Genomic DNA, 26,762 nt, shown 5'->3' with positions numbered 1-26,762 from the left:
AAAACCTTATGACAGGCTCTCGTATTCAACCTTTGTAATTTAAAATGTTAGTCTGAGCCATCACTGTGGACACATGCCAGACTGAAGATCTAAAATGGTTCAGGGCATACAGCAGGATAATTACAGAAGATCATAAAACTCCTGAAGGACAAAAGGACAAATGAAGAGACAAGATGGAGGATGATTTAGGACTGATGATGGCAGATTTTATTTACGCTGACAGTGATCTGTGGAACCAATTCATTAACAAGTCACGTTGCCATAGCTTCCAATTCATTACTTCAGGAAGTTCCTTGAAAACATTCAGAGATAAATTCACTTCTTGGCACCACTCCAGAGTTGATGAGCCAAGTGACAAAACATGTTTCATTAGTTTTCCTATAGCTTCATATACTGTGGGATATTCAAATATGCAACTTTAAAGGAAAAAATACAATTTTAATTAGGAAATCAAACAGTGCTGAAAGCTGGCTACAGGATATTTGCACAAATATTTACTTTATTGTCTGCCTTCATGTTCAAAACATTTTTTACTCCCATATTTCATTACTTAATGGTTATGTCACAATGGTTTGTTTAAAATTCCAAATAATTACAGAATTAAAATGTACATATTCAACATGCTCAACAGCTTGTTCAATAATCTGTACACTAAATTCTAATAAACAATATTTTCCATAAACAAAGACAATACCAGAACAAAGACTGGACTAAACCTTTTTGGGGGCATTTTATTTTTTGTTTTCATGGTTTAATTTTAATTGTCTATTATACAGACAAATCATTTCTTTTCTGCACGCCAAGTGAAAACTGCTTCTGCGTTATTATACATGCCTGCTAGTTGTTTCAAAGTACATTTAACACTTCATGGGCCATTTCAATATTTTGATTTTTTAATTTACAAAATTACAGAAAACCTAACATTTAGGATATCATCCTGGCAAATCATTAGCTCAACTGGGAGAGCAATACATATACATTGTATATATAAATGTAACACTCGTTAAGCCTTCAGTCAGTCACCAGGTACAGAACTGTGTAGCGGCGAGGCTTATTAATTAGAAAGAATTAAGTGTTCTGAGCTTTCCCAAATTAGGCCCCATTTCTCTGTTCATCTCTGTGGTGCAGCCACAGAGAAACTATTCATGCAGGCTGATTTAAGGTTCCTTTGATAAGGACGGCTCCCAAAGGGGGATGCACTTATCTAAGCCTGGCTATCATGATCAATGGTCATCCATTGGTGCCTATCTGTCTAGGGAGTGCCAGTTGGACATCTGGACTGCATTCCTAAGTGTCAGGAGTAAGATACTCATATCTCACCTTGATCAACCAATCAGGGACTGGTAGGGCCGAGTAACCCACGTGGGACTCTGATGCCCATGGAACTTTCAGCCAATCAATGAGCTGAAGTTCCTCCAGGTAAAAACAGGTAACACAGAGATTCAGTGAGATTCAGGAAGATTCAGAAGGAAGGGATTCAGGAGAATTCTGTGGACTTTTCTAAAGGGAATTCAAAGGAGAATTCCAGGGCAGGACGGCCCAGGAGCAGAAGGCTCCCAAGGGCAGGACATTCTCGCAGCGCGCCTCTTGATCATCCTGAGACTCAGCCCGGACAACCACGGAACGGCCAGTGTGTCTGAGTGCCAGAACTTTCCTTTGTTCTAAGAGTCTAGAGCGGAGGTTGCCAGAGAGTAACCAGAGGATCCACCCGAGGTTAGCACCAGCAGCAGGCCTCATGAACAGGTCAGAACTGTGGACAGCTGAATCACTATTCAGAACTAGCTCTTCATCAGGAACGAACCAGTCCTCTTCCTGACTTGCTCGGACCCACAGTCATCTTTTCTCCTGTGCACAAACTGTGCTAGTTAAAGCCAACACTAACTAGCCGGTCAGTGAGCATCAGCAGCGCACCGTTGCAAGCCGCAAAGCACAGCCTGGCACGCAGCCAGAGAGCGCGGATTCGACAGCAACAGCCTGCAACTGTTTCTTTGAGTCCGCAGGAGATCTGAATCCCCAGAGATTGGATGAGTATTTAACTTCAATGCATTACAGCTCGAGAATTCAATTGTTATCCCAACCAGTTGATATCAATTTAATTCCTAAGAGTTATGTACTTGTTTGAGTATCTAATGTAGAAGTTATAACCAAGTTCATTTACGAAACGGTCTAAATGAATGATATACTGAACGTATGTCCTCTTGATATGTGTAACACTTTGTAACTGACTGAATATATACCTTTTGTATTCTGATAACCCTCTCGATAAGATCTGTTAGGTTTACATGCATATTCTATGTATTAATAAATGTATCCTCGTGTATTAGTACCTGTGTGTGTGCATTGTTTGAGTTATGTCGCATGGTTGGACTCTAAAGCCATCAAAAGAATCAACTTTGTGATTTACTGCTACAATTAATAATTGTCTCAGTAAATGCCCAAACCCTACAGAACTGGTGCCTTCAGAGAGCTACTACATTACATTTTGGCTATGGCAACGTTACATATTTGGCGTCCCTGAGCCGGTTTTCTTACATTTATGGCGTCCCTGAGTGGCTATGATTACATATTTGGCGTCCCTGATCGGCTATGAATGATTACAACTGTATTGTGCTAAATGGTATTTCCTTCTTTAAAAACCTAACCAAGTTAGTTAGCATTACTGCCTTGCAAAGACGGGGACCTGGGTTCAAAATCCCTGGGTTCTCCCTGTGTTCACATGGGTTTTTACCAGGTGCTCTGTTTTCCTGCTACCTTCCAAAGACATACTAGTAGGTTAATTGGCTTCTAGGAATATTGTCCATGGTGTGTTTATATCTGTGTCTGAGTTTGTGTCTGTTTTCCCTACAGTAGATTGGCGTCCCATCTAGGGTGTGCCCTGGCTTGAACCTGTTGCTTGCCAGTATAGGCTTTGGCTGCTCTGCAACCCTGAATTAGAAGAAGTGGTTAGAAAATGGATGAACAAACCTAACTGATATGACTTACTCTCAAGAATAGAAATGGTTTGGAATAGTTCTTGTGTCAATACTATGAATAGACAGATCCTGCAGCAGCATGGAATATGCCCCAGGCTATCAGAGTGTTACCTACTGTATGTGTCATTGATGGTGTTGACATGTGAGAAAAAATATTTTTCCACAACAGCTGTTTACAACCCTTTGAATGTCAAGCTATTGTTCCTCAGTCAGCCTTTAACCTTTCTTAATTCATCAAGGATATGCAAGATGTCATCACTGCACTGTACAAAGGCATGACAGGCTGAATCCTAGTGGAAAACCCACTTTGTTATTCTGCTACAGTACTTTGCAGATATTGTGTTGTGGATGCAAACCACAGATTCCACCTTGTCGGTCCCATCTTTGTTTACTCAGGGATGTCAGGCCATGGCTCTGAGCAGGAAATACTGCAGCCAAAGAAGGATATTTCATCCACTTCAACAATATATGGATACCAATGACACACCAATGACAACAGCATATCACAATGTAAAAGGAAGATAACAAACAAGAAGAGGCTTTTCAGCCCACTTATCTCGTTCTGTAGTTAGTAACTAATTGATTCAAGAATCACACCGAGCTGGTTCTTGAAAAGACCCAGGGTATCAGCTTTAAGAGCACAGACTCTCATAGCCCTCACTGTAAAAATAAGTAGTGATTTCTGAGACTCTGACAGTGCTTTGAAGTTTTGAAATTTTGAATACATGAGTCAGGTCAGCCTAACTCTACAAACTGAGTATGAAAGCAGTTATTAGGCAAGTTTGCTGTTCCAGTTTTGTCTGAGTTAGCTGGTGGTTTTCGCCTGTCCCATGAGGAAAATTAATATGGTAACCATTTTTTTCTTTATACATATACATGGCTGATTTTACTACTGTACATATAAAGACACGGATAAAATTGATAAAATAACTGCATGGTATTTAGCACACTTCTAAAATTACTCCTTTTGAATGTTTGATCCAAGTATATTCTGAGGCCCTTGATTCATCTAGGTAAATTCCTGTCCTCTAATGCTGTTTTGACTTGTATCCACTAATATTGTATTAATTACCATCACACTCTGTGATTCCCATTTAATTGCAATTGTAGGCTAATGCAGTAGCTATTCTAAATAATCTAAATCTAATATTTTATTCCTAATATCCTGACCTTTAGGTTTAAGCACTTAATTATCAGGTCTTTTGACATTTAGTTTTTCACTTCAAATATCTAATTTGTAGATTTTCTATGGATTATTCCTTTCCTGGGACCATATATTTTTTAATTTTGCTGTAGATCTCTGCCCCAGGATGACTGAAGTGGTCATAAAAAAACCTTTGCTGTAGATGGGTTTCCAGTGTGTGAGAAAGCTGAAACTGCAAATTATGTCCTCAGCCATGAGTTGTGTTTACATTTATAGTTATTCATCTCTGCATGGTGCAGACAGGGTCACGGTAAAGTCACTGACTTGGTCCTACACTTTTATGAGGCCTTTAGACTTTGTCATGTATGGAATGGGTTCTCTTTATACCACTGTCATTTGTCACATCATTGACAACAGCTGGATCATCACCTCTGTTCCCTAAGACAAAGTCAGTCTTCTTGCTCAAGGTAGACAGCATGCTTTTGTATATTGATGCAGGGTCCTTCATGCATTTGTTTTCTGATGGTGTTTTACATTGATTTAACAGAAACTGGTCCATGAAATGCAACTTGAGAAAAGTTGTGGAAAACACAAAAGACCACACACTTGCAGTTAGCAATCAACAAAAACCTGATGGCTGTTGCATTTCTGAGATAAGAACTGAAAATAGTATAAAACGCTGGACTTGATTACAACAACAAGTAATGCTGATGATTATTCATTCCTTTAAAGGAATGCTAAATATTCTTAAGGGCTCTGATATTAGACATATATCTTTAATTACAATATCAAAATACTCTTACAATAATCCTTATAATAATTTATCCAAAATTGAACTTTTTATTAAACACAGCCTTTAATCTTTTACAGATCATGTTAACACAGCTGGCAGGATAGTGGTACAGCTGGATGGATGCTATGTTTGAAAACATCATGTTACCTATGATTAAGGTTTTCATTTTTTAATGCATGTTGCTATCTGTGATCTGTTAATTACTGATAGCAGATGGGAAAACATCTTACCTTGGTAGCGAGTATATACAGTAATATTTTACTTGAACAATGCACAGCTCATAGAGCAGTACTGTGGTAGTGACAGGCACAGTAATAAATAAAATGGGCTAAAAATAAAGTGTATCTCGCAATTTTTTTGTGATTTTCTTGCCTTGTGGGGCGTTACTGTATCCACACTCTGAGAAGAGTGGTCTCTGGAGGAGTCTAACAGCAAATATACTGCAGGTTGGTGTGACATGTTGCCCGTTAGTCATAGAGCTCTCTGAATTGCAAAACGTGGAAGACACCAGTAAACAAGGACTTAGGAAAACACTGAGGTTAAGTGACGTGTGACTGAGAGCAGCTTTAAATTATTACAGGCTTCGCACAGTCAGGTCATTCATTTCATAGACTTCCCAGTGGTATCTGAGGAGAAACAAACACGGTCTGGTGGATTTCCATTTGTAAACTACTCCAGGAAAAGAACTCTTAGATATTTTCAACAGCAGATGTTTGAGTTCAGTGAATGTTGGCAAAGATGTAAGTTATGGCTGCCATGTTGCCATTACTTGGCATTACTATTTTTGAAAATAACAATATCCTCAGGTTTGATTTTTAATGTCGTTATTGAAATTCTGTATTATTCTAAAGCTCCCTGCCTCAGCCTCCTTTATATTAGGAACAAGTAAAGGTAGCGGTATCAGCATGCATAGGCTGCAAAGGAACAAGTAAAGGTTTATTCCATGATGAAGAGAGAAGAAAAGAAATACAACGTTTTGGCTGTGGAGCCTCCTTCTCTTTTCAGCATGGAATAAACCCTTACTTGTCCCTTTGCAGCCTACGCAGCTAACAGCTAACTACAGTTCTTGAAATACTTCCGCCCCTTTAAATTGCTTTACTTAAATTAAAATACTGGAAAGCATTTTTCTATATACTGTATAGGCACAAGTATTGTATGTGATTTCATGTGATTTCTGGTCCTTAGTGTCCAGAATGTAGCAGATTTTCAATGTGTCTTTAAGTTAGAAACAGTTGGGAGAAGTGTTAGATTGATCCAATTAAGGTTTAACTGGGCCACTTTATCCCTTCTCCACTACCTTCCATTATTAACAATTTAAAAGAAACAGAAAACATCCTGAAGCCTGGACCTAGAGATCTGAGTTTGGGAATCCTTTGAATGTGTTGTCTAATTATACCAATCTAAGATGGAAATTATGTTTTTAAAAGCATTTCACATGTTACAAAATAAAACAAATGAGGAAAAAGGAGTGCCCTTGAAATAGTGAAAAACCCAACTCTTGTCTGCCTAATCTTTGAGTCTTGTACAGTAAGGAAAGCCAAAGGAGGCTTCTGGAATGTCGGATTTTTCTGCCACAGACCTGTAGTTCCCCCAGTGAAAAGGCATAACAAATGACATCATTAATTTCCTATAGGAAACTTTCCTGTTTGCCCCAGTTACTTTGTTGTGCTGAGCCAGCAGGTCTGACAAGCTGTGCTGTGCCAGTTCCCCCTCTGTGAGGAGAGGCACAGCAGAGTCGTAATCATTGTAATACATCTTAACTGGCAGTGCAGCTTCCCCACCAACACTTCATCTCATTACTGGAATTTTCTGTTTCATTACAATGCTTATGACTGATTCTCAAGGCTATCCTTTCCCCACAATGTATTTTGTTTTCAATATTGAATCACTGTAAGAAAAAGAACATTGCCCTGTTGATATTAGATGATTTAACTCATGACAAGCCATCTGAATGAAAATAACACAGAGGTGGTGCTGAATGGGGAATGAAGGGCCCAGGCTTAATCTTATTCATCCTTTGGACCCACTCAGAGACAACTCTGTGAGAAAACACCTCTGTTTCATGAGAATCTTTAATGTGCATTAGATGAGAAATGTTTTTATACCATGCCTTGAAAACATAGTTAGCCCCCATCCTGTTTTTCACACTAAGGAATCTCACAGCATGGAGTTTTGGAATGGGAATTTTTATTGCTGAGTCAAATACAGTATCCATCTTCACGAACCCCCCCCCCCCCCAAAAAAAAAAGAAAAACAATAATGAACCTAATAATAATACATAATTTTTAATAATAAATTATTAGAATTTTACCATTTAATGAGTGTTTATCACCCTTGGTTATTCCAGCCACTAGTCTTTTTGGAAAAGTCTCTATTAATTTTGCACAATGAGATAGACAATATTTGCCCATTCCTCCTTGCAAAATTGCTTAATCTGGGTCAGGTTAGATGGGGAGCAGTGTTGAGCAGCAAGTTTGAGGTCGTGCCACAGATTTTCAATGGGATTAAAGTCAGGACTCTGACTGGGGCACTCAAGGACATCTATTTTCTGCATTTTAAACCTCTCCAGTGTTTTTGGAGTGTGCTTTGGATCATTGTTCTGTCGAAAAATCCTTGCTGCTGAAAAGCATCCCCTTAGCATGATGTTCCCATCGCCATGCGTCACAGTTGGCAAGGATATGTTTTTTTCAGCCAGAGCTTCTTCCTTGCAACCCTCTCATTAAGGTCTTTTTTGTGGAATACCTTTGAGATTGTTGACCCACTTACATTATCTTCTATCACAGCCATCGACGTCTATAGCTTGTACAATGTCACAGCTGGCCCTGCAGTAGCTTTTCTGATAGGTGCCCTTTTGTCCAACAACTAAGTTTAGGGGGTGTCTGATCTAGGCAGTGTTGCTGTAGTTTCATACTTCTTGCCCTTCTGTACAATGGACTGCACTGAGCTCTGAGGGATGTTCAATGTCTTGGCAATGGTCTTGTACCCTTCCCCAGATTTGTGCCTCTCTATAATCGTAACTCTGGCTTGTTTGGAATTCTCTTTCGTCTTCATTTTGAATCTTTTATTGGAAAGTCTCTACCATGCTGTAGAACCTCAAAGAGAGAGGGGTATTTATATCTAGAAAAATAACTGACAACAGGTGATCCACTAATTTCTTACACAGGTGGAGTCAATCAACAAATTGTGTGACATATGAGGTAGTGCAGTACACATATGTAAATTTACAAGGGGTAATACTTTTTTAAAACATAAATCATTTTTGTTTTTCATTTTTAGCAAATTGAGGAAAGGTTTTGGAAAATTTATGTTGTTTTGCATTGCCAAAAATCCCACTTCAGTCTATTTCAAATTCAGAATCTGTAGCAACAAAACGTGAAAAATGTGTTGGGGGCTGAATACTTTTTCAAGGCACTGCATTAATAACTGAAATGCAGCTTCAGAGAGCCACAGAATAAAACAGTCAAGAGTCCCTGCCAAGGAAACATCACTTTTGGTACAGTATCGAATTTGCTCAGGGTCATATCACCTAAATTAAAGATGAATGACTTAATTACTGGGGTTAAATGTGAAGATGATCGCTTTTGTAAAGGACAAGAGATACAAAGGGAAAATGAAACCCCATTGTCCTTACCACTTAGTCCCAAATATAGATTGAAAGTCTTATATTTATTATTTCATAATAGTTACAAAAGCAATTTTCATAATATTGAAAATAATACATAATCATAATAATATTTCGTAATTTCATTCATAATATTTCCTTTGTTTCATGCCTGAGAGATGGGAGGATTGTATCATGTCCAGAGGTAAGCCATGCTCACTACAGTGGTGTCATGACTCACAACACTGAGGCTGGAGAGACCTGGTGGCAACAGGCTAGCCTTTAAATATGCAGTAGTGCTCTTCTTCTTGTGCTTTTGGAGAGATGGTGATCTAGTGGCTTGGCTGGAGAACAAGTCACACATAAATATGTTCACTCCTAGGTAATAGTTATATAATGCTGTTTTTACTTGTTTGAGTGGAATATTCTGAGAAATGGGGTGATGCATATCTGAAGAAAATATTAGCACATGTCAAACTTTTATATAACATCATCTCCAGAGTATGAATTGGAGGTCTATCCATTGACCATAGACTCCAGAAGTTATACTGAGAGCAATTACCTGAGATCAACTTAATCCTGTGCCAACAACATGGTGTGGGTAGAATGGGAGGGCTAGAACTTGAGGAACAGCTTTCATGCAGCAACAGCTATCAACACAATTGTGTATCATTGAAGACATACAATCCAATTTCAGGAGTTGGCGTGTTGTCAGTTGTAATGTCACCGCACAATATTATGTTACAAAATGTTACACCTAAGCCATTCAACAAAAGAATGTTTATCCTGGCAAGGCAACTGTCAAAGACCTGCTTAATCTAGTCTGAGAATTACACACTGGTCCATTCTTTCACCAAAATAACAAGTTATAGGAAAAAATGAGGAGTCAAGAAAGCCAACAATAACCAGCACACAAAGAAAATCTCTGATCTGGGGGGGGGTGGGGTGAATGGTTGAATGGGACATTTTGTATGCAAGATCTTTACCAGTCTATACCATTCCACTTTCATTCTTGTGTTCATTCTAATGGTAATAATAATTTTCACTTAGGCACAGACATAGATCTTTACCAATATCCAAAGTTTTGTGCAGTTCCAAGCTACTTTTATGATACCTGAAGTTTATCGATCCATGTTGGTCATCCTGAATTGGCAGCATTTCTACAAATTAAACACATTGAGGTTGAACCATTACTGAGTTTCATCTGAAATGGGACAGTCTAGGTGTAAAATGTATATAAGCAAGATGACAGTGCCTTTCATCATGCACTGTAACCCTCCCAAAAGTAGCTTTTATAAAATAGTGCTATCATTTATAAAATTTGAAAGAAATAACTACAATGATAATTTTGTTCTGGTAATTTTTTAAATGTAATTATCAGATATACTTATATAATTTACACTCCATATACATTATTCTGTCAGTTTGTTTCACAATGGTTGGTCTAAGCCGAGCTACACAGTTCAGCTAGAAAGTATCAATAACTGCTCTTTGTTCGAGTGGATAGATTGAAGAATTTTGATGTGTATATTTTTACCTTTCCTATCACTCATCATGACAAATGCTTCTGATGTCCAACTTCATTACCAGCACTGTCCCTAGAGACGCATGAGGTCACCATGTGATAATTCATCACATGTCATAAACAAGATTGACCTGCAGCATAGTTATTAATTATTCACATTGCAATTCTAACCTAATTATGGTATACACTACCATTTATTTTGGATAGGAATTTCAAGAAATATTGAACTAATCATTCAGACCATTTTATATTATATGATACTGTATACCTTGGCAAAAGAGCAACGTGCAATGCTTTTCAAGGGACACACAGGGAGAAACATTAAGGTAGTCAGGTGGCCCACTTGAATATTAATTAATGTCCTGTCTTCTGGCATATCATCATAGCTCTTTAAGAAGGAAAAGTATGATGTAATATCCTCTGTCTGCTCGCACATCAAGTCCAATATAAGAGGAAATATGCATTATGTATTGCTGTTCTTCCATCAGCCTACCTTCTTTATGTCAGTTATACAAAACTAAATTAATAAATTGTTTTAAATGTAGATTGCAAAATAAAAATTGTTAAATGCTTTACCAGTGTTTCAGGACTGGGGTTTCCTTATCAAAACAAGTGGAACCCCATTTACTATTTAAATAATGGGTCTCTTAGATATGTAGGTTACCCAAAAAATAAAAAAGAATAGTGTTTGGTCTTTCTTATGCAAGTAGAAAAAAGAGCTGGCCACTAACTACAGAGAACAGGAAGACTTATGTGAAACTTTACCTCTGATGTATAAGTTTAATGCAGAAATCTTAAGCTTCCCAAAAGGTTTTCTGCTCAAATCAAACCACTTTAATATAGGCACAAAAGCATCTTGAGAACTGTTGTTGTGCTAATACAGTAGGAGTCTGGAAGCAGACTCTGTTTAGATTAAAGTACTTTATTAAATTCACAACATGTTTCAGGTATGTCTCTTTACAATTGTTCTTGGCAATTGCAGTGACTGTCCTTTACCTTGTGTGCCATAAATTCAGGCATTACTTTAAAAACATTTTCTCAGATTAAATCACAGTAATATAAGGCATGCATTTACTAACAACAGGATATAAATCTCAAATTGCTTCAGTTGTAACTGTGTTATGTCAACTGAAGATTGTGTAAAACTACTTTGTCTGAATGATAGGGCTTTAGGAAGGATCCTACGTAACAGGCATGTTTCTTAAAAACAGACACATGACTTTGGCTGTCCTTTCAATGATTACCACTGAATCACAGGGTGGCAATATTAACCCAGATATGGTGGTAGAACCTCCACCCCAACAATCATGAGTCCCTGGCACTGTGATGTCAGCCCTTCTCCATTGAATACTTGTATAGAAAACATAAAATAGATTCTTCCTTCAATAAATCCAGTGGCTATTTCAATATATACTGTTCCTTTTTCTAGATACAGTTTTCTTGCAGGTTTTATTAATGACTTTACTGCCTTCAGTCTACAAATTATTCATATGTGGAACTCTGTCCATTCATTTTCTAAATGTTTTATCCAATATAGGGTTGTGGGGGCCTATCCTGGCAAGCAACAGGCACAATGCAGGATACACCCTAGATGGGACTCTAGTCTATCACAGGATAGACACAAATACAGTCACATCAGGCCAGTTTTCCCAAAAGCCAATTAACCCACAGTACCTGTATGTCTTTGTACTGTGGGAGGAAACAAGAACTTGTAGGACACCCACACAATCACAGTGAGAACATACAAACTCAGATAGCACCTTGAGAATTGAACCCAGGATTCCAGCACTGTGAGGCAGCAATGTTAAAAACTATGCCACCATGCCACCAGGAACTTTTAATACAGTATTGCTATTTAATATACTATATACTGTGTTGTGTTTGTATCCATTTCTACTCTTTGTTGTTGAAGGAACCCTTACAACTCAAAAAAGACCTGCATTTTATAAATTATTGTTGACTATGCTGTAAACTCCTATTCCTACATTGATGATCTCCTAGTTCTGTTTTCAATGTAATGTAAAACATGTGTGGTGAATTATTTTTTTCATTTACTGTATGAAAGGAGGATCTTAACAGCCAGGAATAAATTTAGAATTTTATCAAAATAAGTGACCTTAGGATGGATAAAATTTCTAACCACTACAATTATAATGTGTAATTGTAATTATTACCTTGATCTATGAAGGTACTGTACGTAATTCACCAAAGCCAAAACAGAAGCCCTGTTTGAAAGGCATGTTTTATACAGGTTTAATAATGATGGGAGAGTTAAATGAAACAGAACACACAATAACAATATTAGAACATCAGTGAGGTAACAAAGGAAAGAAGGTCATTCAGTTTACCTAATTTGTCTGCGAGAAGGTAACTGATCCCAGTTTATGAAGGGTGGCTGGGTAGCTTGTTCTAGACTCCCACAATCTTATGGTAGGCTGCTGCGTTCTTTAAAAAAAGGTGCACTGAAGAAATTAATCAATTTATTGTGAATACTAAAGCTTTTATAAAATAAAGAAAAATGCTGTGGCTAATCATTTTTTGATTCACACAAAATATTTAAAGTAGTGTTGAATGTAAATCAATAAAAATCCTTTGCTCAAATGACTAAGAAAGCTATACTTTCCAATACTGAGTGCTCAAAAGGGAGAAAGGAAGGAAGACACTGGTTAAGTGTCTTCAGACCTCTCTGTAGAAACACTGACTAACCAGTGAGACAGATAAGACTTCAAGTGTAGTGCAGTAATATTTTCATTATGTACTATTCTGTGAACTTCTACTCTGAAGGGTGGCGTTTTGAAATCTAGAAAGTGTTGGCTTACGTGATATGGATCAATTTGCTTTTCAGTAATTGTTTTATCTACTTTGAATTGAAAGAGTTGATTGCTGGGATACTGAATTCTAGAAATCTGTTTTACTATGTGATTAATTATATTTTATCCATTTGAAGCATTGGGAGCATAAGAACATTAGCAAGCTTAATGTACGATACAAAGAAGACATTTGTCCTGTCTTGCTTGTGTTCGCAGTGTTCTAATGGGTCAAGCAGCATCTACAACAGCAGACAGCACAAAAACAAGCTCCAAAACAATGCATCATTCATGCATAGCATTGCTGCTCTCAAGCATTTGGAGTCTGGACTACTTTCCACCAGACTGCATTATTATAACAATGTTCAAATCTCAAAAGGTACAAACACATATCCTCCTCTATTCACTTCGGTGTGAGAATGACATTTTTAAGTTTCCAGTTGAGGCTTATTTACATGTTCACATAATTTCACACCTACTGGCCACAATAAATTATCAGCACATTAAGTGCAGGCATTTTAGATGTTTCAATGCATTTAGGCTAAAGCAGTAATCAGAAAGTAATACAGTACAGTATGTCTCTAAAACAATATAGCATGTTTTCATCTGTCAGTGTTCTTAAATCCAAGAAATTTGATTTGTATTTATGATCATCTTTCAAAGATGTTAAAAGAAGACCAGTCCCCTCATTCATTCTTTACCTACAACTTGAAGCACGATGGGTGCATAATTAAGATTTTATGCTTTCTTTGTTTCACTAGAGAATATTACATTTACTGCTATATTTGTGACTCACCACCACCAAGCCAAACACCAATCAACTCCAAACACTCAATAAATAAATAGCATTTATCACTTTTATAAAATATGTTGTGCTCAAGCATGCTTCTACAGAAAACAAGTAACTTAGAACTTAGGAGTATAAATGATACCTTTTTGCAATAGTTTGAAGATAAATATGGGAATGAGTCACAACTGCTAGTAAATAAGGTAGTAATGAGTCAGCACTGTAATATTTAGATTTTATTTTGATTTGATTGTATGCCAATTGACTGCATGTATGCATGTCATCTGTCTTGTTAGTAGATAGAAGGAAAGCTATCTGCACTGAATTAGGGTTAAGATAAACATTCTGAATATAGAATTTTATAGGTATTTTAATAAAATAATTTCAAAGCATTATTCTGTCTTTACAATTAAAGCTTTTTTTTGTGTAGACCTATGCATAAGTTGTTTAGATACAGTATATACAGTATAGATTGGTATTGCTAGTATAACAATCTATTTATGCATTTGTGATTTTAGAAGAATAACCTATACTGATCCTGAACATTTATTAAATATTCCTGGTGTTGTTTTGATTAATTGATCATTCATGGGTTAATTGGTCACAGGTGATGAGGTGATTTAACTTCTTATATGCCAATTGACCTGTTGCATCTCAATTGCTAACTTTGCCTCCGTTGTATTGACCAACAGTGAAGATAGTCCTCTGTAGTAAAGAACATATTTTGTGTAGATCCCCCTGATGGACTTGAGTGTGATGCAAACATGAAAAACAGTTCACAAATTGCTGTGTAGAACTTCCCAACATATGGGGAAATACTGTAGTAACAGTGTGGGCAGGTGAGTGTAGAAACTCCACTTGTTGTAAATTATGATAGCCCTGCTGCAAGGTACAGCATTGATCAAGGCCCGAGACCACACTTGCTGCCCTTGCTGTGTGTCCATCCTGACATTACAACATCCCAGCAGGACAATGCATGACTTCTTGCTACTTGTGTAACCCTGGCATTCCAGAAAAATGAGAATGTGAGAGTGATACCATGGATACGCTGCTCTCCAGACTCATCCCCAACATCTGCGGGTTGAGCTTGAACGAGATGTGATATCTAGGCCTCACAGACAGATACAGTCAGGCTTGTTCAGAATGGAACACAGTTCCACAACACAGCATTTGGAAACTGGTGCAAACGATCATATACTGTACAACTTTTATTGCTTCCAACAGTGGCCACATACTATACACTCTCACCTGTGACTTTCACAGCAGAGCACCTTTTGATCAACACTGCTAAAGACAAAAGATAATTTGCATAAGAAAATGACCAATGTCATGTCTGTTTATGTAGGCAGACCTGTTCCAAAAAGAAAAACTTAAAAGTTAAAAGTGATAGGTTACTCAGTTCAATAATAAAGAGAAAATAAAGAAATCAGCAGGTCATTTTAAGCTCTGCATCCTTCTGTTCACAGCTATAGTCAGTCGAACACAATGTCTTTTCAAAGCTGCAGTGGGCTGCACAGAGTCTACATGAGAGCTGGTTTATCGAGGGCTTTATCATGCAAGGATAACACAGGCAGAAGAAGTGCACATAAGAATAAGGATGAGAGAAACAAATCAGATCATTTGATACAGTATAACTAGTTATTTATGCTTACTTCTATTACCTGAACCATTAAAAGAATTATACGTGTTTATTCCAATTTATATCCATGTTAAAACAAAATTAACAACGTTGTTGTTTATACTGCTTAAGAACTCTTTATTAGTGAGTTTTACCTTTACATTAAACTAAAAGCTGCTTTTTGAACAGCTGTGTGGTAACTTTTAGGACTGCTTATGGATTGTTCCTTTTTGTAGATTTTAATCGACATTTAAAAATAAGTTAGTTTACACACCAAGAAGATTCGGATGTCTCTTATAATTAGGTTCAGAAAAGGAGCAAGAAAGTAACCTTGGCTGTAATCTTGGGAATAGTGAAGAGGGATAAAGGTACTTTCCTGACTGTTTAGCAACCATTAAGGTTCAGCAGCTGAGTGCAAATATTGATATTTACATTTGGATAACATACTGTACTGAAGTGAGTTATTCGGCAGCTGGTCCTCTGTTAATGAATGTCTGTTTATATGGCAGATTCCCAAAGTATTCCCCAGGTATGTGCTTCAGCATAGCAGGTCTTTGGCTGGTTCATGCTGCCAGAGGATGCCCTTATATAGGGAGACTCCGGGACCACTACAGCAGGCACTGACCCTGGAGCAGCACAGTGCATACTATATGAAAGGGGCTAGCAGTGCAAAACATTCTCCAGTACAAGAACATACAGTAGTACTGTGTCACAAGGGTGCTTTAAAGACATCATGAATCATAGAGAAGAAATGCATTCTAGCATATGCTTTGGGGTTATGTTTGACTCTGAATAAAAACATAAAAACTAAGGGAGGTTTTGTGAACAGTCTTTTTTGTTTGGTTGTTACATGCTTGTGAATCCTGGTAGCCTGGTCACCAGCTTCAGTTAGTTGCACATAAATTTAACACTTTATGTTAAGAAATTTCATCTCTTACTATTGCAGAATAGACATGCACTTGGTTCGCATGTGTCACATGTGTCACTGATATTTTGCTTAAAAAAAGAAATGTCTTAAATCAAGGTTTAACTGGTCAAGTCAAATTGCAACAGTCCCCGATAAAGACTAGACCTACAGTAACAAATAAAGACTCATCATCATAACCACTATTGATAAAGTTTTAGAGTAAGAAATATTACTCTGAGCCTCTGAAATATAGTGAGATGAACACAAGGCTTCATTAAAATCTTTGCAAACTAGAAAAAAGATTCCCACAAATGTCTATGCAATTTCCTCTTCCTTCTCCTCTTTTTGAGCTTTGATAAGTTGATATCGTGAGTCTCCTTTTCATGTTCTTCTTTATATTCTTCTTTTTTGAAACTCTCCATTTTGACTCCTTTGCTAAATGACTGCACTGCAGGATTAAATGTTGTCAATGCCTCAGTCCTCACTGGCAGACTTTCTTATTACGTATTGTGCTGTGGTTTTTGCGAACTTCTATTACTGCATATACAGTATGTAGTGTCACACTGGTTTCCATTTTTAGCTCTCTGGTTCCTAAATACCAGATACTATACTTCCATGCATGTCCTGTTCCCCTACTACATTTTTTACAGCAAGAAATACATGCAGTTCAGTTAAAGTTATATACCTATCTGTCTTTGCATTAAATATTCTACATATTTAACTATTCTTTCTTGAAGAACACACCCACTGCTTTGTAATAAAACACTTCAAATAAAACAAATCTCATTCAGTGTTTTTCATACTCTCCTGCACTACTTCAGTTACAAAGTCATAAAATATTAAAAAACTTAGGTTCTAAGCTCTGTCAGATAAAATGACTGTGACAGTTTCAATATAAAGAGAAGACAGATGTGCATAATGGAACACAATTTCTCTTTGGCACCAACTTCAGCAAGACTCCCTGGGCAAAGGCTCTGAGCTGTTCTTGCTGCTGAGGACACCATGCTGGTGAGACTGTTAGGTACTGTATGCCCCCATCCTGCAGACTGAAACAGTATTACAGTACAATGGGGGCTTGTATGTTTAATAGTTTTAGTCTAGACTAAATGGGTTTTGTACATAGCCATTGTTTTTTCTGGTTCTTATTTGGAATCCAGTCTTGGTATTTTTAATATACTATTTCTATTTTTGCTTTACAGCGAATAAATCAAACTTACAGACTTTCTGTTTGTTGCTATTTCCTCAAATGTCAAAAAAGAATACTATGCTGTGTTTCCCCTGAAACTTTACAGGCAGTGGGTTTATCCCATCTTACTTTGTTGCATGTTCCAAATACATGCTTAACTCTTTGACTATGTCCCTGTCTCACAAAGAGCAAACTATTCTGAATCCCGTTTTCAGTAGGACTGCATGTTTGAGTTTCAGCATTTTTACATTTTTAAAGTTCACACGATTTGTGCAGAGGCAAACAGCACTCCTTGGCATGGAGACTAAAACTACTAGATATTTAAAAAATATAAAAAAATATACTGAGTTACTTTGAAAAAAAAACCTAACTTTAAATACCATTCTTTGAACTGCAAGTCCATATCAGTGTAAGCAACATTTCATAAGAACATAAGAATAGTAAAGAGAGTAACCTACAGTATTCTGCCCTGTTTGGTAGCAGCCAGTTGATCCTAGAATCTCAACTTGCCTTTTCTTGAAGGAAGACAGTGTTTTGGCTTTATGGTATGGATGGATAGTTTGTTCTATATTTCCATAAAACTTTGTGTAAAGAGGTGCCTCCCAGTCCTGTGCAGGGTGTTGTCTATCTAGTGATGGATGTGATGAGAGACAAAAAGTGTAGAAAGTATACATTGTATTCACGTGCTGATATCAGTGACGACCTGCATGCAGGAAATGATGGAACACCCATATATTCAAAACATTCTGGGCATTTTCTCCTCGGATGAGCCCGTCCAATACAAACTCCCCCGAGACTCTACTGATATATTAGCCAAGCCTTTCACATGCAATTCTTGCAGACACAGTGCAGATCAGACTACTGCTAAGACAGGCAGAGATGGGATACGGTCTGTGACTACACCTGTCGTGTAATGACAGCGAGTTTGCTTATACACCAGTGTGATTGTGGCGTTAGAGTCAGGGTCAAATAATTAAATTTTTATATACATACAGTATGTAAAGATGTCAGAAATACAATTAAAAAATGGTGTTCTGTGGTTTTGTGGTTTCTAATGTTATCGAGATCATCAGACGTATGTTAAAGTGGAAACACGAAAACCTCTCAATTAAATTTAGAACATGTCATTTATGTAACCACGTAACCAATTTAAACTGCTTTGACTATGTGATATAATGTATGGATAACTATCATGTTCAAATATGTTTAAATTTCCAAAACTTAAAATGTTCATAGCTCCTGGATTGATATTTTGAAATGTGATAGTGAGCTAGGATCATAGTGCTAAGGCTATATGTGCACCCATGCTTAATTGAGCCATTCTGTATTTGAATTTACCTTGCTTTTACTTAATTTATTTAAACACAGGCTATTGCCTACTTACAGTACCTGTCAGAGAACAACCATCCTGCATCAAAAGAGCAACACTCCTTCTCTGATTGACAGCTTTGCACACACACTCATCTCTATATGAATAAGGTACAATGGGCAGGTGGTGTAATGCTAGAAAACATGATAACATTTTATGATAACTACAGTTCATTAAAATGAAGAATGTTTAATAAAAGTATACTCATAAAAACAAAAGGCAAACAGTCAACTGAATCTACAAACTTTGATATGCCACCATTACTGTCCAGGGTGGACAGCATTGTTGGTAAATAATTGTTCAAATTACAAAGAAATCAATGCTGATTAGGCTCAGGCTGATTCAATACAGAATTCAATTTCTCCACTTCGATGAAAGGATAAGCTACCCCCACTGGCCTGTATCTGGGTGCTCAGGGTGATTAATGGAGCAATATGAGATAAACTGGGCCAAGGCAGAGGATAGGAGACAGGGCCCTCTCCCTCCGCCACCCTGAGGGGAGTTCCCATCAATCCTCCACTCATCCTGGCTGACGTCAGCCCGCCTCCCCACAGCCCTGTACAGCCAGTAGGGAGAAACCTATTGGCACAGCGCGGCTCCTTGCGGGTGCGAAAAACGAGGAGACGGTCATACTACTGCCTATAACAGTCCTCTGAACTTTGCAGCAGGGTGTGCGAACAAGCACGTTTACTTAAGGCTGCTGTCACGGGCTTCTCAGAGCTTTTCCAGGGCTTCTGCCAGTGAGACCTCAGATGCTGTTCTGCAGTCAGAGCTCTGAAAAAAAGAGTTGTGTGTGCCACGGTGATGCAAGGAAACGGATACTTGTTCACAGAAAATCAATACAACCGATTCCAAACTACTGTAATTGACCCTCACCAGGGATCAGCAACTCTGATGAAGAACAATTCCAGACTATGTACTCCCCACAGTGCATGAAAAGTGATCCTTTTTTGTTTTGATTTAAACCCCTACAATGGGTTAAAGTTTATTTTAGGATCATTATTATTGAAATGATTTAGCTAAAAACTGTATCCCAAGTGAAAAAATAGTTATTGAACGTTTTTAAGGATTATATCACATTGCAGCTTCTCTCCATGTGAAGATAGGTTTTATATACAGTAGGTGCTCTTGTTTTTTCCTACCTTCCAAAGACATGAACCTTGTCTAGGCTAGGTGCTAATTGGAGGGCTAATTGGAGTCTCTAAACCAAGGCTGCCTAATCCTAGTACCAGAGTGCCTGTTTTAATTCCTGTTAATATTTTAATGGGCTAAACCAACCGGTTGACTGGCTCAACTTGATCAGTTCAACAGCTTCTCCCATCTCTTCAAGTGTTGCAGCTATAAAAAGAGATAGGAAACCTGCTGACACACCAGGCAATGGGGACCAAGATTGGACAACCCTGCTCTAGCTTGTCCTGTGTGCGTGTGTCCTGAGATGGGCCACTTCCTGTACAAGATGTCCTTCTTTGTGCGCTGTCCTTCTGGGGGAAGTCCTAGGTTGGCACAATTTTTATGAGGACTGAACTGCTAAACATAAATAAATTGATTTCTGAAACTCCCAGCACCTCTGACAATAAATAGGGGGTTTTGTCACGATTCTTCAAAGCAAGAATGAGATTTCACAGAAAGAAGTCCCTGGAATATAAGCACATACAAAAGGCACAAAATGAGTGGAGGTCATTCACTCCATCCTGAACACTAATAGCTTATTGATTTAAAACTTTCATCAAGCGGCTTCTTGAAAGATTCATGTACTTATAAGTTTTGAAATAACTGACCCCAAATGTATTATTAGAACAAATATTAATCGGCTGTCAAACTGCTTGGTGAAGAACAAAAGCCATCTTGAGGTGCCAGACACAGGTGATATCTTTAGTGGATTAAATTTAATGGGATGAAAAGAGTCTTGATTTTCATTTCTCAATACCTTTCAATCTTATGAATGATGCTTTTGTCTTCAAAGGTTAATGGTCTACTTGCAATTAAAATAACGGTACTAAATAAAATATTTTAAAAAGAGGTACTATTTAAATGAGTGAATAAGAAATATAATTCTGGAGAATTAAATAATTTACAGTATATTGTATTAGCTGAATATCTCTCTTAGTGAAGGCAAGTAATGGCGGAGTAATGGCAAAAAAAAAAACGTTTGGAGTTCATCATCTGCAATTCATTTGTTCTCCTCTAGAGGTCAATAGTGCCTTCAGTGTGAGGTCTTGATACACAACATTGATGGTCAACATGTTTTCCCAGGGGAAAACCTCAGTAGCAGAGTTGAATTCTTCTGGTGTATAGTGGTCTATGTTGCTTAAATATGATGCAGGATTTTGAACTGTTTCGTTTCTTATGTCTGTGCCAAACTTGAAAATTACTGTTGATCTGCTGTTTGCAGAAGGAGCAGCAGAGTGGAACAGAGGTTTGTGCTCCAGTCCCAGGTGAGACACTGCTGTTATATCCTTGAGTGAGGTACAGTACTTCACTCAAATTACCTCAGTATGAGACAGCTTTAAAAATGGATACAAATGTAAGTTGCTTTGGATAAAAAGTTCATAATGAAATAATTCTAATTAAATATCTTTGCATAATTTTGATCATGGTAGCTTCATTAGAACACTGGGTGCTGGGGCCAATGTGGCAAATTAGTGTTGCTGAGTTCTCTATGGGAACATGAAGATCAAAGTGGTTAGTAGGACTAATGCAATCACCCAATGATGCTTCTAGCGATGACTTCAGAGTGCTACCTCCAATTTAAAGCTTTTTCAGATCTAGGATGACATGACATAACATTTTCCAAGAAGACACCCTCACTGACACATTGCACAGAATCAGCTGTGTTTTGAATTAAAGAATCTGCTGCACATCTTTCTCAGGAGATTGCAATATAACCTGAATTAGAAAACCATATCTTTCAGCATTGAAGTTCCTGAAATCTCACATTTTACAGTTCACCTACCCTTACAGTAGTTATTTTTCTACAAGCTTAAAAAGAACCCGCTACGATCGTGATTTTAAGGAAGGTTTTGTAATTTAGTCATTATGATTAAATACACGAGAAGAGAGGAACACATGGTAAATTCAGAATATAGGGTACTTATTCAGTATATAGTGCTTATTGAAATTTTACATCAATTAAAAGTTGTTATCTTTTGTTGCCTTGAGCCTGGAATTAAAATTAATTAAAATATATTTTCTTACATTTATCTACACATCCATGGTTTGTATGGTGGCAATGTGGTTAGCATGGATAAAACAGTTATCAGAAAATAACTGATTGCATAAGTATTCACCCCCTTTGCTATGACACACCTAAATAGGCTATGGTGCAACCAATAGAATTAAGAAGTCACATATTTAGTCAAATGAAGTCCACCTGTGTGTAATTAAATTGTTTCACATGATTTCGGGTTAAATACAATTATCTCTGGAAGGTTCCAAAGCCGACTGCTCCAAACAAAAACTATACCATCAAACAAAGGAACATTCTGAGCAAATTCTGAATATGGTTATTACAAAGCATCAATCAGGGGAAGGATACTTCCCAAGACATATTGAATATCTCCCTAAGCACAGTAAAGTCAATTATAAAGAAATTGAGAAAATATGGCATAACAGAATCTGTGCAGAACAGGGCATTCTCAAAAACTGAGTATCCAGGAGAGATGAGCACTACTCTCTGAAGCATGCTGGTGGCAGCATCGTGTTACTGGGATGTTTCTCATCAAGGCAAGGACTTGGGTACTTGTTAGGATAGAAGGGAACAAAGTACAGAAAGGTCCTTGAGGAAAACCTGCTGCCCTCTTCAAAAACATGAAACTGTGTTCACCTTTGAGGATGACAACTGCCCAAAGCACAAAGAATGCCCAAAGCATGATAAAGCACACAATCATAGTAACAGTGAAGTGATGAAGGAACAAAAGGTTAAATGTCCTTGAGTGGCCCAGTCAGAGCCTCACCTTATAACCCATGAAGAAATGTGTCAAGACTGGAAGATCACTGTACGTCAATGCTAACTGTCAGGAAGCGTTTTTCAGGACCCTATGCAGACAGCACAATCTGGGAGGGAGTGAACAGACACTGGGAGGAGACGAAGAACTGGGCTGGTAGATGAACAGGGGGGCGTGACGAAGGTGCTCGGTGCTCAGGGGGCCATGGCATCTGTCATTACTGCCAAAATAGCTTCTCCCAGAATTAACTCTGGGGGGCAGAGACTTATCTAATTATGTTTAACATTTTATTTTTATTAAATGTTTTTTTTTATTCTAGTAAAACAATTTTTCCCATTAAAATGAGGAGCCTGGTGGAGAATAGCTCACTAGGATACAGTACACTGCACTATTTTTTAATGCTACACCTGTAAGCTTATAGACAAGTTGTGACCTTTTGTTTGCAACAAAATGTTTTATTTGTCGCCTTCATATGCTATGGCATTTACAATATACGTAACAAGTCCTAAATTAATCTTAGTTACAAAATAGGCACAATTAAAAAAGACACGACCATTAAAAGAAGACAAGTTCTAAGCACAGAATAATTCGTCATCCCTATCAATCTCAGAACTGCCTGGGTAATGGCATAGTGCCCAAAACCATGTGAGGAAAAACAGTCTATTGATTTATTCACAGAGGCTGCTACTTGGAACAGGTCTCCTGTTTAAAGTGTAATATAGCCTTCTCAAACAAAAATTCCACTGGACTGGACTGTATGTTTCCTTCTTCTCCTTTTTACTGTTATTGATAAGAATACTACACCTGCAGATCACATATTTGTTAATAGACATCAATTAACTCCACTCCATTAATTACAGTTCACTATTCTGCTACCTGATCATTGTTTTGTTTTTTTACTTTGTTTCAAATGTACTATTTTTATAAAGTTTAATTTGCATTGTTCTGTATGTGTATTAATAACATGGCATACTGGAAATGCAACGCAGATTGAGCGATTCATTGATTAGCTGGTAAATAAAAGCCGATTCCGCTCTCTGAAAGACAGGAGAAGCTGAAGTGACAGGGGTTCATGACAGAACTCTAATAAAGATATAGTAATATGTATTTCCATTTAATAACCTATAACCTGGAGATGGTGATGCTGATAATCTGGAAGGTGGTAGGGGCAACTATTAAGTTAAATGATACTGCATATTTTCCTGTATAAAGAAACATTATAAAACATAAACATCACACCTTGTCAGCAGGATTTTCATCTCCATTTTAGCAAGTCTAATTCCTAGTTGATGCCATGAAAAGAGATTTGATCAGATCAATTCCAAAGCAACTGGAATAAAACATATTATCTAATGAATCACAGGCACAGTTGACACTGACCTTTCCAGCTATCCATTTGTATATCTGGTTGTGTCTCCAAATGTTATTTTGGCCCAACAGGAGCTTTGGATCTACGTAATATACAATCATTGATGCATTATAGTGACAATGTATCTTTCTTATACTGTATCTTTATTAGAGTCCTGTAATTGTTAGTCTTACTTCATGGTTTTAATCTTGGAAAACACACTGATCTTTGTTTTGAGAAAGGTGCAGTGATGTTTCAAAAGACCGGCAGTACAGATGACCATCCAGGATCTGGTCACCCTCAAGTGACTACACCAGAGCAGGATCAACACATCAGACTTGTCCATCTAAGAGATAGTTTCTGCCAGGCGTACTGTTGCTGAAACTGCCGGCAGACACAATGCCCATCAGCGACAGGACAGTGAGGCTCCATGCTGCTGGCCTTAGAACAAGGAGACCTGTTAGAGGCCCTCTGCTCACACCTCCTAAACATCACACCTGACTGATGATGGCCTCATCAGCAGTGGCATCAGGTCCTCTTCACAGATGAGTCACTTTTCAGCCTGTTCCATGCAGATGGGAGGGCAAGAATGTGGAGGAGGAGCTGTTGCATTTCTATTTTCCATCAATATACAGCATATCTTCATTTCTGTGAGAGGCTTAATACTGCATGCTGTGTAGCAGTGTGTTGTAATCTGGAGTATCACCTGATAGGTAAACTCTGATTAAGTCTTCCATGTGCTTCTCAGTCTGATGTGTTTGGAACTTCAACTAGTTTTATAGATAAAGGTCATGTTGGATAAGGCGAATTTGCACAGGTACACAAAACAGTGATGCTACTTTCATGGTTGTTTTGCTAATGTTGTTGTACTTCTCTGCATCCACAATGTTCCATAATTCTGAAGCAGATTGCCGTAGATGCCATTTTGAAGACTGACAATCTAAACAGATAGTCATTGTGATTAAACAACACACCTTCTGTTCAGAAATGTCACAAATGTCCACATCCATAAAGGTATGTGAAATCTATACCACACAGAGCTCCAGCTGTATTAAATTCCTGTATTAATCAATCTCTTTAGCAGGCTTGACAGAGAGATCACTGTACTTATTAGTGTCCAAGGCCTCAGCTGCAGATTAACTTTTCATCTGTATTTTGTTCAAAAAAGGTGAACTCTTTTCAGCATCTTTTCAGCATTTGTTGAACAATGAGGCTCAGACTTAAACTTGAAACTTTTCACTGCACTGAAAATGTCAGCGATTGTCTTCATTCTACTGTAGCTCTTGCTATTCATATTTTTATTGGGGAAAAACATCAAAATCTCAGTTTGCAGCCAACGATCAGATGAAAGGGTTACTACAGATTACTTGAAATTTCAGCCTATATAGAAATCAACAACTATTCTAATCACAGGTAATTACATGATTACATCCTTTTAAAGTGCCTGCTGATGGATAGCACAATGATAGTTCAAGATACTGTATGTATCTTGTAGGGATCTGATTTGCAAATTGCAAGGAAATCAGTGTGCTTCCTGGTCTTAGCTGGGGTCGATAGTTGTAATTAACAACAATTTCTCAATTGGCACATTATTTTTGATTAAATAGTTCTTCATCATGTAAATTGTAACATCTATTATTTTGGTTGCTGATTTCAGAGCAAGAAAGTCAAAAATTCCCCTTTGACTGCAAAGTGCTCCAATTCCAACTAAGCAATATAATTTGAATCCACTTATCCACCACACTCAATTGAGAATCATTGGCAAGTACCCCTATCAGATATGATTTCAGGACAGTTTTGGTAATCCTTGAATAAAGATTTGAGCATCACAATCATTCAGCCCTGAACAATTTCACCTCCTGTACAGCTCACAATGTCTTGTTCTTTGTAAAATACTAAACCACTTTGAGAAATGCTTCAGTTGAAATGATACTGCATATTTTCCTGTATAAAGAAACATTATAAAACATAAACATCTCACCTTGTCAGCAGGACTCTCATCCCCATTTTAGCAAGTCTAATTCCTAGTTGATGCCATGAAAAGAGATTTGATCAGATCAATTGGTGACTATTCTTAGTTGGTTGCGTGAACATGGGTAGTTACTCTGCATTACATTTTTTAGGCCACCAACTGCTTCTAGTGGGAATATCTTATACAAAGTTTTTGTCAACTGCAGTAGAAGTTGACAAAACTCCAGATCTTTTCCCAATGGTAACTCTCATACTGTGGATTAAACATTCATACTTGTATTCTCCTACTCCTGATGTACAGTAAATAGTCGATCTTTTGTTTTTCTTTGGTGGACCTGCTTTAATTTTCAAGGTGATTGAAATGGTTACAAAAAGATAACTTTGTAACTATTCCTGTTTGTAACACTTACAGTATGACCTACTTCACTGTACATGGTATTTTAACTAAAGACCATCATGTGAGCATCTGAACCTGAGCATCACACAGCATGGATACAAAAGCCATACAGGATTAACATACCCCCACAAACCAAAAGTAAAAGTACCAGCTAGAACTATTCAGATTATCCATCAAAGCAAATTAATAAACTCAATTTCAAAGTAAAAAATATCTTATCTTTTCCTTGAATTTAAATTAAAAGGCTTTATTATTTGTACAAAGCCACTAAGACTGCTATACTCTCAGAGGGTATTCAAGTACAACAACAGACTTTCATATCTTAAAACCAATTCCAAAACACTCTGTAAATGCCCTTAAAGTCTTGGAAGGGCAGGTTATTTGTACTGTGAA

At 37.5% G+C, this 26,762-nt stretch overlaps 1 protein-coding gene across 3 annotated transcripts in view; it reads right to left on the bottom strand.

The window, feature by feature from the left end:
- The window catches only part of kcnh2b (potassium voltage-gated channel, subfamily H (eag-related), member 2b), a 273,796-nt gene that overhangs the window by 113,271 nt on the left and 133,763 nt on the right, over positions 1-26,762 (bottom strand). The gene's annotated exons all lie outside the window — the stretch shown is intronic.

This window comes from Lepisosteus oculatus, chromosome 6 (genome assembly GCF_040954835.1).
Source record: "Lepisosteus oculatus isolate fLepOcu1 chromosome 6, fLepOcu1.hap2, whole genome shotgun sequence".
Lineage (NCBI taxonomy): Eukaryota > Metazoa > Chordata > Actinopteri > Semionotiformes > Lepisosteidae > Lepisosteus > Lepisosteus oculatus.
Note: the sequence above shows the minus strand (reverse complement) of the source record. Positions and strands in the feature narration are given on the sequence as shown.